Raw genomic sequence first — 19,290 nt, forward strand, 5'->3', positions numbered from 1 at the left:
GTCCAAAAGGATACATGCACCCCAATGTTCATTGTAGCACTGTTTACAATAGCCAAGACATGGAAGCCACCTAAATGTCCATTGACAGATGAATGGATAAAGAAGATGTGGTACATATATACTATGGAATATTACTCAGCCATTAAATCGAATGGAATAATGCCATTTGTGGCAACATGGATGGACCTAGAGATTGTCATACTGAGTGAAGTAAGTCAGACAGAGAAAGACAAATATCGTATGATTATCACTTACATGCAGAATCTAAAAACAACGATACAAATGAACTTATTTACAAAATAGAAACAGACTCACAGACTTAGGGAATGAACTTATGGTTACCAGGGGGGAGTGGTGGGGGGGAGGGTTAGTTAGGGAGTTTGGGATTGACGCATACACACTGCTATATTTAAAATGGATAACCAACAAGGACCTACTGCATATCACAGGGAACTCTGCTCAATATTATGTAACAACCTAAATGGGAAAAGAACTTGAGAAATACACACATGTATAACTGAATCACTTTGCTATACACCTGAAACTAACACATTGTTAATCAACTATACTCCAATATAAAATAAAAAGTTTAAAAAATATTCTGTAATAACCTATATGTGGAAAGAATCTGCAAAAGAATGGATATATGTATATGTATAACTGAATCACTTTGCTGTAAACCTGAAACAAACAACATTGTAAATCAACTATACTCTAATATAAAATAAAAACTAAATTATAAAAAAGAAAAAGTATAACCCCAAGGAGAACAGGAGTTGGGGCGTGAGCAACACTGACCAATGAGAAAGACCAACACTTTCATTGAAGAGGGAGAGAAGCTGCAACCGAGAATAGGCTAGAAGGAAGAAGGAAGGAGCAAGTTCTCACAGTGAAACTCTCAGAAGCTCTCCTCTCAGAGTGAGGAGTAGGCTAAAGCACAGAAATGAAAATTAGGGCTGAAGTTCAGTGAAAATGTCCCTATAGAGTAACTGCCCTTAGACACCCATTCCCCTTTCTCTAATCTTGAACACACAAATTACAAGCAATACATATTCATTACCAAGCAAATTCATTGTTGGTTGTACAGGACCATGTGACTAGTTATGATCAATGAACTATCAGAGAAGGTGCTATGTGTCCATTTGGGGGCAAGATCATTTAACTGGTACCCTTGCAGAATTCTGTTTCCGTCAATCACAGGGCAGCAACATCAAGATGCTGGCTGCTTTATCAGCCTACACCCAGACTGAAGAGATGTAGAACAAAGATGCCGGTCTCTACTGTTGTTAAAGTCACTAAGTTTTTTGGTTGGTTTTTTCTTAGCAAAATCCAATCTATTCTTATTTTGCCTATTGTCTTATCCAGAAGTTAGGGGGGAGGGGAGTGGGAAATACAAGCCTTTTTTAAAATGAAAATTTATTTATTAATAAATTTATTCATTTATTAATAATTTTATTATTAATAAAATTATTAATTTATTTTAATACATTTATTTATTTATTTATATTTTTGGCTGCCTTGGGTCTTCGTTGCTGCGCACAGGCTTTCTCTAGTTGCGGCAAGCGGGGCTACTGTTCGTTGTGGTGTGCGGGCTTCTCACTGTGATGGCTTCTCTTGTTGTGGACCATGGGCTCTAGGCGTGTGGGCTTCAGTAGTTGTGGCACGTGGGCTCAGTAGTTGTGGCTCGCGAACTCTAGAGCGCAGGCTCAGTAGTTGTGGCTCACAGGCTTAGTTGCTCTGCGGCATGTGGGATCTTCCCGGACCAGGGCTTGAACCCGTGTCCCCTGCATTGGCAGGCAGATTCTTAACCACTGTGCCACCAGGGAAGTCCCTACAAGCCTTTTATTGTGGACATTTTTAGCCCTTATCATTCCAGTTTTTGCAGGTTCACACAAAATAAAGAGAAAAGATGGAGAAGAGAAAAACAGATTTGACATGAGACAGAATTTTTAGAAAGAGTTCATCAAATGCCCATCTCTTTAAATTTTAAAAGGCTCACACTTAGACATATATTTATTAAACTTCAGAAAAATAAAGAAAGGAGAAGATATTAAAAGCTTCTAAAGACTTTTTTTAAAAGCCACTCAAAGAGCAGTGAGAAAGTGCCTGTCATGAGAATCTGTGTGATGTAGTATCTAAACACATGAGGTCTAGATTCAGGAGCTGCAGTTTATTAACCATGTGACTCGGGCAATTTATTTAACTTGTGCTTCAGTTATTTCAACTATAAAATGGAGATAATAATAGTTTCTATCTTGTTAAGACCTTGAAGTGCTTACCACAGTACCTAGACCTAATAAGCTGTTAACGTGTTGACTATAATAATTTTCAGACTTATCAAAGAGCAACCCTGAATGTGAGAAGAGAGTAGGGCAATGCACTCAGAGTTTATAATATGTTTTAAATGGTTGCAGTTATGAAATGAACACAATTACAGCGTCCATTTATAGTGTCCATATTTCTTCCTAACTAAAAATTGTTTTTAGCTCATGAATCCCAAATAGTGTTTGGTAGTAGAAGTTATTAACTGGCCAATTCAAGGTAACTCAGATACTTAGGGTTTTAAAGCTTGGGCTCTTGGGACTCTTTTCTTATCTTGCTTCTCCTGTTGATAGAAGGAATGAGTGGGAACGGGAGGTACCTAGGAGTGTTATGTCTGCTCCAAGTACTGATGTCTGTCCTTGATAGCCTCCCATGTCCGGCCTAGGATGCTGGCCACTGTCTCCATTGCAATAATTTGTTCCCAGATGGAATAATTTACGTCTCTGCTTTCATAGGGAATGTAAACTATTTTTTCTGGAGTGAATCTTTTTGATTCTCCTCCTGTCAATCTGGGTTCCATCTTAGTCTTTGTTGCAAAGACTAATGCTCTTAACTCAGCTATCTCCCAATACAGCTTGGACTATCTTTCTATAGCCTCAGCTACAGGGTCCCTTTGCCCCATTCCACTGTGAACCCTCAGCAGGCATGCTGGTTCATAATGCCAATCACATTTTGCATCACACTCAGAAATTTCCCAATCTTCTTCATGTTGATGACAGCCACGAATATCTAAATTGTAGCTAACTTTTACACTAAGTTGCAACTACGCTTTTGCATCCAGGGCACATACTAAAGGATGTGTAAATAAATCACGTGACTGGTGTGAAGATGTTAACTAGATTTAGAGATGAAAGAAATTACAGTATCACACAGTTACTGGAATCCATGGGAGAAAAAGAATGAGCTTTATTTATAAAAATAAATCATAGCATGAAATTAGACTAACTTACACTGTAGGCATTTCTGTTGAGAAGAAACTTTTATTCAAAACTCAGCCTTTCCCTAAGATCTCTATCCCATTGCTCAATCTATATGTGGTGGGTACAGTTTTACTCTTCGCTGTTTAGGCAACTGTCACAATCAATGAATGGATGAAAATAAGACTTCAGTCCTTAATGTGATGTGATACTTAGAGAATGTGATCTAAGGCTCTGTTTTGATCTTTAAAGTTTATAAATGTCTCTGGGATTCATGTATAATGCCATTTGGGTGTGGTTTCCTATGGTTAAAACACAAATAGTTTAATATTTTATGATTTTTTTTCATTTTGGTCCACCTGTATTTGATATATAACTTTGAAAAACACAACATTTGCTATTATTTCTTGTAGGACAAATACATGATACCTCTTTAAGTTTTTAGTGCTCCAAAGATTAAACTATATAATGTGATGTGTATGTCTAGTATGATAGCTTAATTTACAGAAATATGATCTTTAGCTGTGGTTTTAAATACCAACATCAATGACAAAAAAAATTTAAAGAGAAAAAAGATAAGAACGTTATGACTTCTTGTAAGAAACACCAGTAACCAATACTTTAAGTCACATTTTTGCTGTTTTATTTCAAGATTCTTTCAGTATTAGAGTGAAAAATAATTTGTATTTTAATTTGTTATAAAGTATAGTTGTGGGGACCTAGATGAAAAACAGTTATGTCTTTAAAAAAAAATTAAGACATCATAATTTCTCATCAACTGATCATGCCTTTTTATAGCACCTAAGTTCAAGGACATGTGGAATGAAATGTGATAAAGAGTCTATATACATTACATATTGCATTACCAATATCTAGCTTCAATAAAAACTTCATCCAGTTTCTGTACCATGTGGTATATGAGTTAGACTCACTTTAATTGACTCCAGCTGTTAGTTTCTATGTGGAATAATGAATCATGATCTTTTCAGCATTGTCTAAAATGAGATATGTGTACAAAGGGAGAAAATGTGTAAAAAAAATAAATAATCACTAATCTATATTTATTGAGTGTACTAGGCCCAAATGCGGGAAGAAAAGGGAGAATCTAGAACATAGCAAAGTAAATAATGAACTAAATTAAAGGCATTCAGGCATAATGCAAAGAACAGATGTCTAGAAGTCAGTACACCTGCTGGCCCTGGCTTTACTGCTAAATACCCATGTGAGCAACTAAAGTGTAAATTATGCTTGCTCTCTACAGCCTAGGTTACATAAAGAGAGAGGCAGCAGTTTAACAGATTTGAATAGGCTGACAGGTGAGCTAGAGTGACAAAAGAGCATCTACCAGGGAGATAATACAGAGAACAGTGGTCAAAGAAAACCGGTAAACCCAGGCTAATCTAAGGCCATAGTCCCCTACAGGTATCCATGTACTGGTAGAATGTCATCTAGAAAGACAGAGAAGAGGGGCAGATGGTATTTTATAGTCAAATAAGATCAGTGGTTCTCAAACTACTACACAGTTGTAGAGCCCCATCTCATATTAATGACATCAGATATTTAGTGTCAAAACCCAGATATCTGAGGGTGAAACACAGACAAGTATAAATTTTTTATGTGCCCCAGATAATTTTAATGTGTTGTCAAGGTTGGGAACTAGTGGGTTACATGGTCATTTTAAAGTTTTGCCCTTGAAGTGGCAGGTCACAAGACACTGGACTGGGGCTCAGTCCCTCAGGGAAGCCAAGCTTTAGTAATAGGAATACGGCACAAAGGGTGGGGAGAGCTATAGCTCCAGGATTAACATGAGTGACCAGTGGAAGCAAGTGGACGGTAGACCCCACATCTAACTGGTGGCACATATGAGGAAATGACCACACTTAGCCCTTAGCACTAAAGGAAAACCAGAGAGTAGTGGGAGGTGATGGCCAGAGTAGATTAAGAACCCTTATCAGTATTAGAAACTGGTTAGGAGAAAGACAGCAAACCAAATGATGCTAGGTAAACAGAGAGAAAAAGTGAAAGGCAGATGTTACTTCTGCTTTGATTACTTCATCAGCAAAATGAGGTTGACAGATCATTTTCTGCAGTACTCAGTGTCCACATCAGTCATCTGTTCCACTTCAGAAGCTTCTCACAAGGCATCACTCTCATAGCTACATTTTCATTTACTCTGTTCATCAGTATTTCAAAACATTCTAAAACGTACCTCTTTCACAAAAACTTGCAAAATGACCTAACAAAATTATGACATTTTAGCTCAAGTCAGTCATTTTGAATGATACTATATAAATAGTGCAATGAGAAAGAAAAAAGTAAATGAGCTAAAAAATTGGAAAGGAGAAGGTAAAATTATCATTATATGTTGATGAAATGGCACTAGTTAAACTCTAGAGAATATCACAAACACTAAGTTATATAGTAAAGTGGCAGGTACAAAATTAATATACAATACTAGGAGTCTTCCTATAAACACAGAATACATTAGAAGATAGGAATAAAAAGATTAAATATCTAGGGGAAAAGGTTAACAGGAAATGTGGAAAAATACATTTAAAAATAAATGCTACTACACCTACCACCTCCATATTAGCTGTTTTTTCTTTTCAATGTGACTTGCAGGAATAAACTATGGTCCAACATTCAAAATAAATAAATAAATACTACTAAGGAACTTAAAATAAATGAATAAATGGAAAAGTATGTTTTGAGCATGATGAGATAATCTGTAATAAAAACATCAGTTATCACTAAATCAATTTTTTAAATTAACAAAAGAAATGTAGTAGGAATTTATTTTTAAATTAAACACATTAATTTTAAAGGTTATAAGGTAAAGCATACCCATAATATTAAATTTTCATAAGGCAAAAAATGAAAATGACTTTAACAATCATATTTTGGTTGTCTAGAAAAGACATCAAGGAAAAGGAAAGACTATGAAAAAACATGGGATTTTTGTCCAGGCAGGAATTATTTTCTGGATGAAGGTATTGACTAGTAGAAAATCAATCACAGATGGATCACAGAGTCTGGGCTATGTAGTTGGGTTCTTTACTTCTCCACTTTTTTCTTAGAAATCCACATATGAAAACCAGGCTTTCAAGATTAATTTGATATAGAGGGCATTTATGTAGTTCATCAGCTTCAGTCCCCTTACTAAATCAGATACAACATTGCATTTTCTCAGGAAACAACATAACACTTGTACTCTTCTTCTGATCTCACCCACACTTTCCACTTTTGTGTCTCTTCTGAGGCCTTCCTTCTACCTCCCAAAGCTTACCCATACCTTGGCCTCATTTCTTCCATCCATCAGGTTTTCAAATAATACAATTCCTTCCTATAGATTTCAAGACAAACAATACTGTTTGAATCCATTCTATTTAACTGCAACTGAAACTACTAAGCATTCTTATATTTGCTGTAATAAAGATATGATCACTGCCCCTTGCCTTTACATACTGATTCAATAAACCTTCATGACATCACTATTTAATTGGATCTTAATGTCCTTATCACAATTATAAAATAAATTATTATGACATGTTTTATTGGAAAATAATCTGATTTCAGAGTTTTAAAAATTATTAGCCTGTGAAGAGTTAATTGTGTGTTACATGCTTTGTGGATTTATTCCATACTTTCAGATTCATTATTAATTTATTCAAACACTGACTAGTTTACAGTTTCATAATTCACTGTATTACTTTAGATGTATGGTATATTCATGAGCTTTGGGGAAAAACATTTAGAACAGCAATATTTTAAGCCAGAAAATAAAAACACGTTTTTTTCCTTTTGCTAAAAACATATATCTAGTTGACATTATTTTTTTCTGATGTTCACCCTTATGGTTGAGACATAAGTAAGCTTTTTAAGACTGATGTGACATGGTACTACATTTTAGTTTCAAGTTTTGTTTTTCTGTGAGTACAAACTGCATTTATCTTAACACAGGGGTGAAGCAAAGCTTATTCTTCACAAAGAGGTTCTTTTATATCTTATAGTTTATCATTATTGATAGTCATAGCAGAGAAAATATATTAAACATTTCTTTCCTCCAAGTAAACTGCCAATCCTTACTGTTCATTTAGAAAAGATAGATTTTTGTTCACCTGAAGCATAGAATTTGGCTCTAGGTCACTGAAACAGTTTGAAAAATGACCTTTAAAATGTTTATATTAACAAAGAACCTGTATTGTATGCATTCATTTTTGTTTCAGAAGAAGTCATTCATTTGACACCCTTTGAGCAATATGGTTAATCTATCACTGAGGTTCATTTTATGACATAATTTAGAAAAGGCATATTGTTTCAACTGAATTATACAAATAGCATTCAGGTCATCTGAAAAGTTTGTTTTATTTTTTACACCTCCAGAATATTTTTGCCACAGTGTATACAGAGTTTACTTGAAGATGGAATAATTATTACTTTTAACTTTTTCACTGCAGATTTATTTCATGCCCAGCATCAGGAATGTATAAGAAAAGGAGGGAATCTCATGCAATGAAAAGGAGGAGGAGAAGGAAAGGAAGGAGGAAGAGAAGGAGGGAAAGGAAGAGGGAAGAAGGGGGGGAGTAAAACAGTAACCTATTAGGTTAATGGTGTTGATGAGATTAAAGAGAGTAGGTAAAAGACAGCAAACCACTGACCTTAATGACTGTGATTGCAATGAGGTGTTAAGGACAGAAACCACCCTTGATGAATTAAGCAGGAATTGAGATAACAGCATTAAAAGCATATTATGTTGCTAGTGAGTCAATGTGTTTTGCAGAGAATAATTGTAGAAAGATATAGGGGAAGGCTGGGTTCAAGTTTCGTTTCTTGAAACAAATAGGCGTTTTGACCCTCTCCACATATTTGCATTTGAATTGAAAAAAATCTGTAGGATTAAAATAGCCTCCAAAGAAGTCTGAGGAAAATTAAATGAGGCAATTGTCATCATTAATTTGTAGTATGAAATTGACATAAATCCTTTATTTTTTAAATTTTGCAAAAGAAAACCTTTTTATCCAATCTCCATAGTCTCATATTAACAACAATAAGTGTCTGAATTATTTGTTGTAACCGCACATTATTCAATCACCCTGCTTCAGATTTTCTTAGTAGAACTACAGACCTACTATTGATACTCTTTGTAACTTTTCAAAATAATCCACTAACCCAATAAAAAAAGTATTTGATTAGAATGGAAATTAATTAGAAGTGTATCAAACAGGAAATTAACGTATCATCATCAACTCTGTTCAGACATAAAATTCTGGCAAGCTAGAGAGATTTACTTTTCCTTCAGTAGCATATGCCATGCAACTCAAAGTCTTAATGTGTGGGAAATGGCTTTTTGATTGCAGGTGTTATTACAGAAGAATTGTATAGTATTTAAAAGTTCACATTTTCCAATGTACAGGATTAAATGCATGTATTACACCTTAGAAGAATAGTTTGACCTCAAATTAGTACATGGATCTCCACTCCCTATAAGTCATTAAAAAGGTAATAATAATTGTATAATTGCAAATGTTTCCATTATAACATTAATAAGAACATAGAAACATTTTAAGATAAGATGTGGAATATAAAATGTATAATTACTTCTTCCAGTGTTTCCAGGATGAACTTAGAGCCTCATAAAAATTATATAACACACCAGAAGCATTCTCAGAAATATGTGTACAGAATATGTTGATAGAAAATTCTATAAAAAGTTTAAAGGAGGTATTATATATTCAAGACACAAACCAAGGATGCTGCGTAAATAACTTCTTATTTAAATTAAAAAAAGTATAAGTATAAATTAAAATACTGAACTATGTTATTCACTACTAGCACATAGCAATTTTCACATGGTTAGTTCCACACACCAGGATCATTTTGATTGAGTTAGTGATTGTCCAAAGGGGAGCTACATATCTTTGTTAGCTTGATTTAGTCTCATTTTGCCTTCTTTTGCAAGGCAGAAAATTCTAGATTTTTCTTTTCTTTTCTTGAAGTATAGTTGATTTACCCAGTTTTTTCTATAAAGTGCTTACTATCCAATAAGACTAGAATTACTAAGGTTTACTACCATCGTTGTTTATGGTAAATGTCATTAATTAAGGTTAAATTTTTGTGCAGTGTAACCAGAGGATGTTGTATATAGTAGTACTACTGGTTTGTACTTTTAGAATATTTTCTTTGTGAAATAATATATGGTCAATTTTTGTGACTATTCCATTAACCCTGGAAAAGAAGATAATTTCTTCATTTTTAGAGTACAGAGTTTGATGTATATCAATTAGCTCTTCCTTCTTAACTATATTATTTTGGCCTACATCTTTCTTTAATTATCTTCCTGCTCTCTTAGAGAAAAATATAAATTAAAATTTTGTATCTCTTATAAATCACATTCTTTTATTAGGTGAAGCCCACATTCTACCTCAGCTAACCAGGAAGAAAAGTGAGGAGACAAAACTAACCAATATCACGAATCAAATGGAGAAAAAACTACTGATTAAAAGGATAATAAAAAATGCTATGCCTCCCCTCCCCCCAAAAAACACCTATGCCCATAAATTCAGTAACTTAGATGAAATGGAGAAATTTCTTGAAAGACACAAACTACCAAAACTCACCAAAGAAATAGATAAACCAAATAGTCCTATGTCTGTTAAAGAAATTAAATTGTAGTTAAAACCTATTGAAAAAATTAAATTGTAGTTTAGGTTATAGGTTTTGAGAGCTTGGCCAAGATGGTGGAGTAGGAAGACCGTGAGCTCACCTCCTCTCATGGGCACACCAAAATTACAAATACTTACAGAGCACATATTGATAAGAAAGACTGGAATCTAGCAGAAAATATCTTCTACATATATATGTGTGTGTGTGTGTGTGTGTATGTATACACACACACACACACACACACACACACACACACATATATACCACAATGAGATAAGGAGTGGCCGAGTCACAGTATAGTCAAGATCCTTATCACCTGGGTGGGCAACCCACAAATGAGAGAATAATTACAACTGCAGAGGTTCTCCTCAAAGAGCAATGGGTCTGAGACCCATGTTGGGGTCCCCAGCCCAGGGGTCCTGCATCAGAAAGAGGAACCCCCAGAATGTTTGGCTTTGAAGGCCAGCAGGGCTTACTTTTGGAAGGCCCAGAATGCTGTGGGAAATAGAGACTCCATTCCTAAAGTGCACACACAAAATCTCACATGCTCCAGGTCCCAGGGCAGAAGCAATCAATTGAAAGAAGCCTAGGTCAGACCCACCTGCTGATTTTGGAGGGTATACTGGAGAGGCAAGAGGCAACTGGAGCTCACACTATGACACAGACACTGGAAGGAGTCATTTTTGGAAGCTTATTCTACCATGTGGACACTGGTGCTATCAAGCGTCATTAGGAATCCTAGCTTATTAGCACCAGGAACCAGTCCCATGAACAAGCCTGTTGGCATCAGTATTGAGAAGCCTCAGGCCAAGCAACTAGCTGTGCAGGGACACAGCTATACCCACCAGCAGGCAGGCTGCCCTGCCTCAGCCACAAAAAGACACAGGTCTGTCCCACAGAAGGCCCAGGACCCTGTTCCAAATCAGAGGGCCAGCACTAGCCCTGGGACCATCCTCACTTCCTGGTGGGCAGGTACCAGCTCCAGGACACCTGAGCCCGGGTAACACACACCAGCAGGCGGACACCAATCCCAGGACCACTGCAGTCTCACAGCTTGCAGTGGCAAGCCACAGAACAAATCTCAGTAAGTTTAAGAAACCTGAAATCATATAAAGCATCTTTTGCATCCACAACACTATGGGACTAGAAATCAACTACAAGAAAAAAACTGCAAAAAACACAAACATGACTGGCTAAACGATATGATACTAAACAACCAATGAATCAATGAACAAATCAAAGAAGAAATAAAATAATATCTAAAGAAAAATGAAAACAAAACCACAAAGATCAAAAATCTATGGGATGCAGCAAAAGCAGTTCTAAGAGGGAAGTTTATACCAATACAAGCTCAATCAGGAAACAAGAAAAATTTCAAACAAACAACTTAAACTGACACCTAAAGGAACTGTAAAAAGAAGAACGAATGAAATTGAAAGTTAGTAGAAGGAAAGAAATCATAAAGAGCAGAGCAGAAGTAAATGAAATAGGTACTAAAAAAAATAAAAGAAAGATCAATGAAAGTAAGAGGTGGATCTTTGAAAAGATAAACAAAATTGATAAACGTTTAGCCAGACTCATCAAGAAAAATAAAAGAGGACCCAAATCCAAGAAATCAGCAATGAAAAAGGAGAATTAACAACTGATGCCACAGAAATACAAAGGATCATAAGAGGCTAATATGAGCAACTATATGCCAATAAAGTGGACAATTTAGAAGAAATGGACAAATTCCTAGAAACATACACTCTCCCAAAACTAAAGCAGGAACAAATAGAAAATTTCTTCTATTTTCTAGAACAAACCAATTACCAGTAATGAAATTGAATCAGTAATAATAATTTTTAAAAACTCCCAAAAACAAATGTCCAGAACCAGATTCTTCACAGGTGAATTCTACCAAACATTTAGAGAAGAGTTAACACATATCCTTCTCAAACTATTCCAAAAAATTACAGAGGATGGAATGCTTCTGAATTCACTCTCTGAGGCCATTATCACCCTGATACCAAAACCAGATAAAGAAATCACAAAAGATGAAAATTCCAGACTAATATCACTAAAGAACATAGATGCAAAAATCCTCAACAAAATATTGGAAAAGCAAATCCAGCAATACATTAAAAGGCTCATACACCATGATCAAGTGGGATTTACTCCAGGGATGCAAGGATTGTTCAATATTCACAAGTCAATGTGATACACCGCATTAACATGTTGAAAAATAAAAATTTTATGATCATCTCAACGGACGCAGAAAAATCTTTTGATAAAATTCAACATCCATTTTAGATAAAAACTCCCCAGAAAGTGGGTATAGATGGAAAATCACTGAACATAATAAAGGCCATATGTGATAAGCCCATAGCTAACATCATACACAACAGAGAAAAGCTGAAAGCATTTCCTTTACAATCAGGAACATGATAAGGTTGGCCACCATCACCACTTTTATTAAAGGTGCTATTGGAAATCCTAGCCACAGCAATCATACAAGAAAAAGAAATAAAAGAAATACAAGTTGGAAAGGAAGAAGTAAAACTGTTACTTTTTGCAAATGACATAATATTATATGTAGAAAATCCTTGGGACACTTCCCCAAAACTACTAGAGTTCCACAATAAATGTGGCAAAGTGTCAGGATACAATATTAATATGCAAAAATCATATTAATATGATTTGCAAAATGGATCCAACCATACATTAAAAGGATTGTACACCATGATCAAGTTGGATTTATCCCAGGGATGCAAGGATTTTTCAATAACTGCAAATCAACCAGTGTGATACACCATATCAACAAATTGAAGAATAAAAATCATATGATCAACTCAATAAATGCAGAAAAAGCTTTCAACAAAATTCAACACCAATTTATGATAAAAACTCTCCAGAAAGTGGGCATAGAGGGAACCTACCTCAACATAATAAAGGCCATGTATGACAAACCTACAGCTATCATCTTACTCAATTGTGAGAAGCTGAAAGCATTTCCTCTGAGATCAGTAACAAGACAAGGATATCCACTCTTGCCACTCTTTTTCAACGTAGTTTTGGAAGTCCTAGCCAAGGCAATCAGAGAAGAAAAAGAAATAAAAGGAATCCAAATTGGAAACGAAGAAGTAAAACAGTAACTGTTTACAGAAGACATGATACTATACATAGAAAATCCTAAAGATGCTACCAGAAAACAACTAGGGCTCATGAATGAATTTGGTAAAGTTGCAGGATACAAAATTAATACATAGAAATCTGTTGCATTTCTACACACTAACAATGAAAGATTAGAAAGAGAAGTTAAAGAAACAATCCGATTTACCTTCACATCAAAAAGAATAAAATACCTAGGGATAAAGCTACCTAAGGAGGTAAAAGACCTGTACTCTGATTTCTTTCATCAATGTCTTACAGTTTTCAAAGATGACACAAACAGATGGAAAGATATACCATGTTCCTGGACTAGAAGAATGAATATTGTCAAAATAAATATACTACCCAAGGCAATCTACAGATTCAATGCAATCCTTATCAAATTACCAATGGCATTTTTCATAGAGCCAGAACAAACAATTTTACAATTTGCATGGAGACACAAAAGACCCCGGATAGTCAAAGCAATATTGAGAAAGAAAAACAGAGCTGGAGGAATCAGGCTCCCAGATTTCAGACTGTACTACAAAGCTACAGTAATCAAAACAGTATGGTACTGGCACAAAACCAGAAATATAGATCAATGGAACAGGACAGAAACCCAGAAATAAACCCACACACCTATGGTCAATTGATCTATGACAAAGGAGGCAAGACTATACAATGGAGAAAAGACAGTCTCTTCAATAAGTGGTGTTGGGAAAACTGGATAGCTACATGTAAAAGAATGAAATTAGAACACTCCCTAACACCATACACAAAAATAAACTCAAAATGGATTCAAGACCTAAATGTAAGACCAGACACTAGGAAATTCTTAGAGGAAAACATAGGCAGAACACTCTTTGACATAAATCACAGCAAGATCTTTTTTGACCCACCTCCTAATGTAAATAAAAACAAAAATAAACAAATGGGACCTAATTAAACTCAAAAGGTTTTGCACAGCAAAGAAAACCATAGACAAAACAAAAAGACAACCCACAGAATGGGAGAAAATATTTGTAAATCAGGCGACCAACAAGGGATTAGTGTCCAAAATTTACAAACAGCCCACGTGACTCAATATCAAAGAAATCAAGCAACTCAATTAAAAAATGGGCAGAAGACCTAAATAGATATTTCTCCAAAGAAGACATACATATAGCCAAGAGGCACATGAAAAGATGCTCAACATCACTAATTATTAGACAAATGGTAAACAAAAGTACAATGAGTTTAATTAAGTCCCATTTGTTTATTTTTATTTTTACTTCCATTGCTCTAGGATCTAGAGAATATCATACTAAGTGAAGTCAGACAGAGAAAGACAAATACCATATGATATCACTTATACGTGGAATCTAAAAAATAATACAAATAAGTCTATATACAAAACAGAAACAGACTTACAGACATAGAAAACAAACTTATGGTTACCAAAGGGAAAAGGGAGGAGGGGAGGGAGAAATTAGGAGTATGAGATTCATAGATACAATCTACTACACATAAATAGATAAACAACAAGGATTTACTAGATAGCACAGGGAAATATATTCAACATTTTGTAATAACCTATAATGGAAAATAATCTGAAAAAATATATATATAACTGAATCACTTTGCTGTACATCTGAAACTAATGCAATATTGTAAATCAACTATACTTCAATGAAAAAAAAAAAGATGCGTTTCCTTGCTAAACAAAACAAACAACCAAAAGAGTACAATGAGATATCACCTCACACAAGTCAGAATGGCCATCATCAAAAAGTCTACAAACAATAAATGCTGGAGAGGGTGTTGATAAAAGGGATTGTTGGTGGGAATGTGAATTGGTATAGCCATTATGGAGAACAGTATGGAGGTTCCCTAAAAAACTAAAAATAGAGCTATCATATGATCCAGCAATCCCACTCCTGGGCATATACCCAGAGAAAACCATGGTTCCAAAGGATACATGTACCCTAGTGTTCACTGCAGTGCAGTTTACAATAGCCAAGGCATGGAAGCAACCTAAATGTCCATCGACAGAGGGATGGATAAAGAAGATGTGGTACATATATACAATGCAATATTACTCAGCCATTAAAAAGAATGAAGTAATGTCATTTGCAGCAATGTGGATGGACGTGGAGATTATTATACTAAGTGAAGTAAGTCAGACAGAGAAAGACAAATATCGCTTATATGCAGAATTTTTAAAAAATGATACAAATGGAATTGGCATATACACACTACTGTAATTAAAACAGATAACCAAAAAGGATCTCCTGTATAGCACAGGGAACTCTACTCAATATTCTATAATAACCTAACTGGGAAAAGAGTTTGGAAAAAAATAGATATATGTATAACTGCATCACTTTGCTGTACACCTGAAACCAACACAACATTGTAAATCAAGTATATTCCAACATAAAACAAAAAATTTAAAAAAATAAATGGAATAACAACAACAAAAAAGAATAAACCCATGCACCTATGCTCAATTAGTCTAACAAAAAAGGAGGCACGAATATACAATGAGGAAAGGACCGTTTCTTCAAAAGTGGTGCTGGGAAAACTGGACAGCTACAGGTAAAAGAATGAAATTAGAAAAATTTCTAACACTATATAAAAAAAAAAAAAATCAAACTTGGTTAAAGAGCTAAATGTGAGACCAGAAACCATAAAACTCCTAGAAGAAAACATAGGCAGAACACTCTCTGACATAAATCCTCACAATATTTTTTTGGATATGTCTCCTAAGGCAAAAGAAACAAAAGCAAAAATAAACAAATAGAACCTAATTAACCTTAAAAGATTTTGCACAGCAAATGAAGCCACTGACAAAATGAAAAGACACCCTACTTAATGGGAGAAAATATTTGCAAATGGTATGACCACTAAGGGGTTAATATCGAAATATATCAACACCTCATAAAACCCACTATCAAGAAAAACAAAAAACAAAAAAAAACCACACACACACACAAAAAATAGTCGGAAAATGTGCAGAAAATCTGAACAGACATTTTCCCAAAGAAGTCATACAGATGGACAACAGGTGTACAAGATGCTCAACATAACTAATGATCAGAGAAATACAAACCAAAACCCCAATGAGATGTCACTTCACACCTGTCAGAATGGATATTATCAAAAAGACCACAAAAAACAAATGTTGGTAAGAATGTCGAAAAAACAGTACCCTTGTACGCTGTTTCTGGGAATGTAAATTAGTGCAGCCACTGTGGAAATCAGTGTGGCGTTTCCTCCAAAAAAAACCTAAAAATAGAAATATCATTTGATCCAACAATTCCACTCCTGGGTATATATCTGAAGAAAATGAAAACACTAATTTGAAGAGATACCTGTACCTCAATAACGTTCATAGCAGTATTATTTACAATAGCCAAGATATGGAAGCAGCCCAAGTGCCCATCAATAGAGGGATGGATAAAGAAGATGTGGTATATATATATAATGGAATATTACTCAGCCATAAAAAAGAACAAATTTTGCCATTTGCAATTAAAATGGTGGACCTGGAGGGTATATGTTTAATGAAATAAATCAGGGTGAAAGAAAATGGTTTATATGATCACTTCTATATGGAACCTAAAAAAATGAATGAATATAAGAAAACAGAAACAGACTTACAGATATAGAGAACAAACTAGTGGTTACAAGTGGAGAGTGGGAATGAGGAGAGGGCAAAATAGGGTAGAGGATTAAGAGGTAGAAATTAATATGTATAAAATAATAAGCTACAAACATTGTACAGCACAGGAAATATAGCCAATATTTTAAATAAATTTAAATGGAGTATAATCTATAAAAAAACATGAATCACTATGTTTTACACCTGAAACTAATATTGTAAACCAACTATACCTCAATAAAATAAATAAAATACAATGATAGGTTTTAACTCACTGAAGGTCCAAATGATTTCAAAAGTGAATCTACCAAACATTTAAAAAGAAATAATGTCAGTTATTTATAATGATGGAACTACATAATATATGTACTGGTAGAACTACAAAATCATTTCCCAAAAATGGAATCAGTGGAAACAATCTTCCAATGTTATTATGACTTCAGCATATTATCAAAACCAGACAAAGACATTATAAGTACAGATCAATCTCTCATGAATATGGACAGAAAATCCCTAACAAAGTATTAGCAAATCTAATCCAGGAATGTATAAAAAAGACAACACATCATGACCAAGTGAAATTTATCCACAGAATGCAAGGCTGTTTCAATATTGGAAAACAATCAATGAATCTGATCATATTAAGAGGCTAAAGAAGAGAAACCATATCAGTAGATGTAAAAAAAGCATTTGACAAAATGCAAGATCCATTCATGATGAAAACTTTTAGCGAACTGTCATAGAAGGTAAAATGTTTAACCTAATGCAGAGTATCTATAAAAAGTCCTTAGCTGATATTATAGCTAAAGTTGAGAAACTGAATGATTTCCCTCTAATATCTTGAACAAGGCACGAATGTCCCCTCTCACCACTCCTCTTCAATATCACACTGAAAGTCCTAACTAGTGCAATACAGCAAGAAAGATAAATAAAAGCAATCAAACTGGAAAGAAATAAAACTGTCTTTATTCAGATGACATGATTTCCTATGCAACAAATCCCAATGAATCTATAAAATTTTTTTCCAGAAATATTAAATGAGTTTAAGCAAATTTGTAGGTACAAGGTCAATTTACAAAAATCAATTGTATTCTGATATACTGGGAATTAATAATTGGAATTGAAGGTAAAAAAAAAAATACCATGTAAAATAATAGCCTAAAATGAAGGTTAAAAAAATATACCATGTAAAATAACAGCCTAAATGAAGTTACAAATCTAACAAATTCATTCAGGTTATGTATGTGGAAAACTATAAATCGCCAATGAGAGAAATCAAAGAAATCTAAATAAGTTGAGAGAGATGTCATATCCATGGATTGGAAACCTCAATATTTTTAAAATGTTAATTCTTTCCAAGTGGATCAATAGATTTAATACAATCTCAATCAAGAATCCATTAAGAATTTATTAGATAATGACTAACTGATTCTAAAATTTACATTCAAATCAAAGGAACTAGATTAGCAAAACAATCTGTAAAGGAAGAACAAAGTTGAAGAACTCACATATTCCAATTTCAAGATTTACTCTGTTGTTTCAATAATCAAGACAGTGTATCTCTAGAGAACTAGCACCATGGCTTCTGGCTACAAGATTGGCCCATCCATCCTCAACAGAGACCTGGCCAGTTTAGGGGCCGAGGGCCTCCAGATGCTGGACTCTTGGGCCAATTATCTGCACCTGGATGTAATGGACGGGCATTTTGTTCCCAACATCACCTTTGCTCACCCTGTGGTAGAAAGCCTCTGAAAGCAGCTAGGCCAGGACTCTTTCTTTGACACGTATATGATGGTGTCTGGGCCAGAAGAGTGGGTAAATCCAATGGCTGTAGCAGGAGCCAATCAACCTACCTTTCATCTTGAGGCTACCGAGAACCCAGGGGCTTTGATCAAAGACATTTGGGAGAATGGAATGAAGGTTTGCTTTGCTATCAAACGAGGGACTGCAGTTGAATATGTGGCACCATGGGCTAATCAGATAGATATGGCCTTGGTTATGGCAGTGGAACCTGGGTTTGGAGGGCAGAAATACATGGAAGATATGATGCCAAAAGTTCACTGGTTGAGGACCCAGTTCTCATCTTTGGACATAGAGATTGATGGTGGAGTAGATCCTGACACCATCCATAAATGTGCAGAGGCAGGAGCTAACATGGTTGTGTCTGGCAGTGCCATTTTGAGGAGTGAAGATCCCAGATCTGTGATCAACCTGTTAAGAAAGGTTTGCTCAGAAGCTGCTCAGGAACGTTCTCTAGATCGATGAAACCACAAGGAGTCCAGTGTTTCTGCTTATGAGATCTCCTTTATACTGGAAAACAAGAATATTGACTACCAAATCATACCACAATTGAGGCAGTGTTACTTTTCTGAGCAATTATTTATTCCAGTAACTAAATCCATTATGCCGGATGTTCCAAGAGGTTAGAAATTTGCGTGTATAACTACATTTTTAGGATGGAATTTAAAGATCAGTGTGGTAAAATACCATTTTTACTGGGAGACGATTTTTATAAGGAATAAAAATATTGCTGTATTAAGATTATGAACAGAAATGTGTCTTAATGCCTAAGGAAGGCATATTAGCTACTATGAAAAACAAAGTGTAGTACTG

General features: G+C 34.9%; 1 pseudogene; it reads left to right on the forward strand.

Moving 5' to 3' along the window:
- The first annotated feature begins 18,255 nt into the window (after positions 1-18,255).
- Positions 18,256-18,942, forward strand: LOC102997316 (ribulose-phosphate 3-epimerase-like; annotated as a pseudogene).
- Positions 18,943-19,290: the final 348 nt, after the last annotated feature.

This window comes from Balaenoptera acutorostrata, chromosome 7 (assembly GCF_949987535.1).
Source record: "Balaenoptera acutorostrata chromosome 7, mBalAcu1.1, whole genome shotgun sequence".
Taxonomy (NCBI): domain Eukaryota; kingdom Metazoa; phylum Chordata; class Mammalia; order Artiodactyla; family Balaenopteridae; genus Balaenoptera; species Balaenoptera acutorostrata.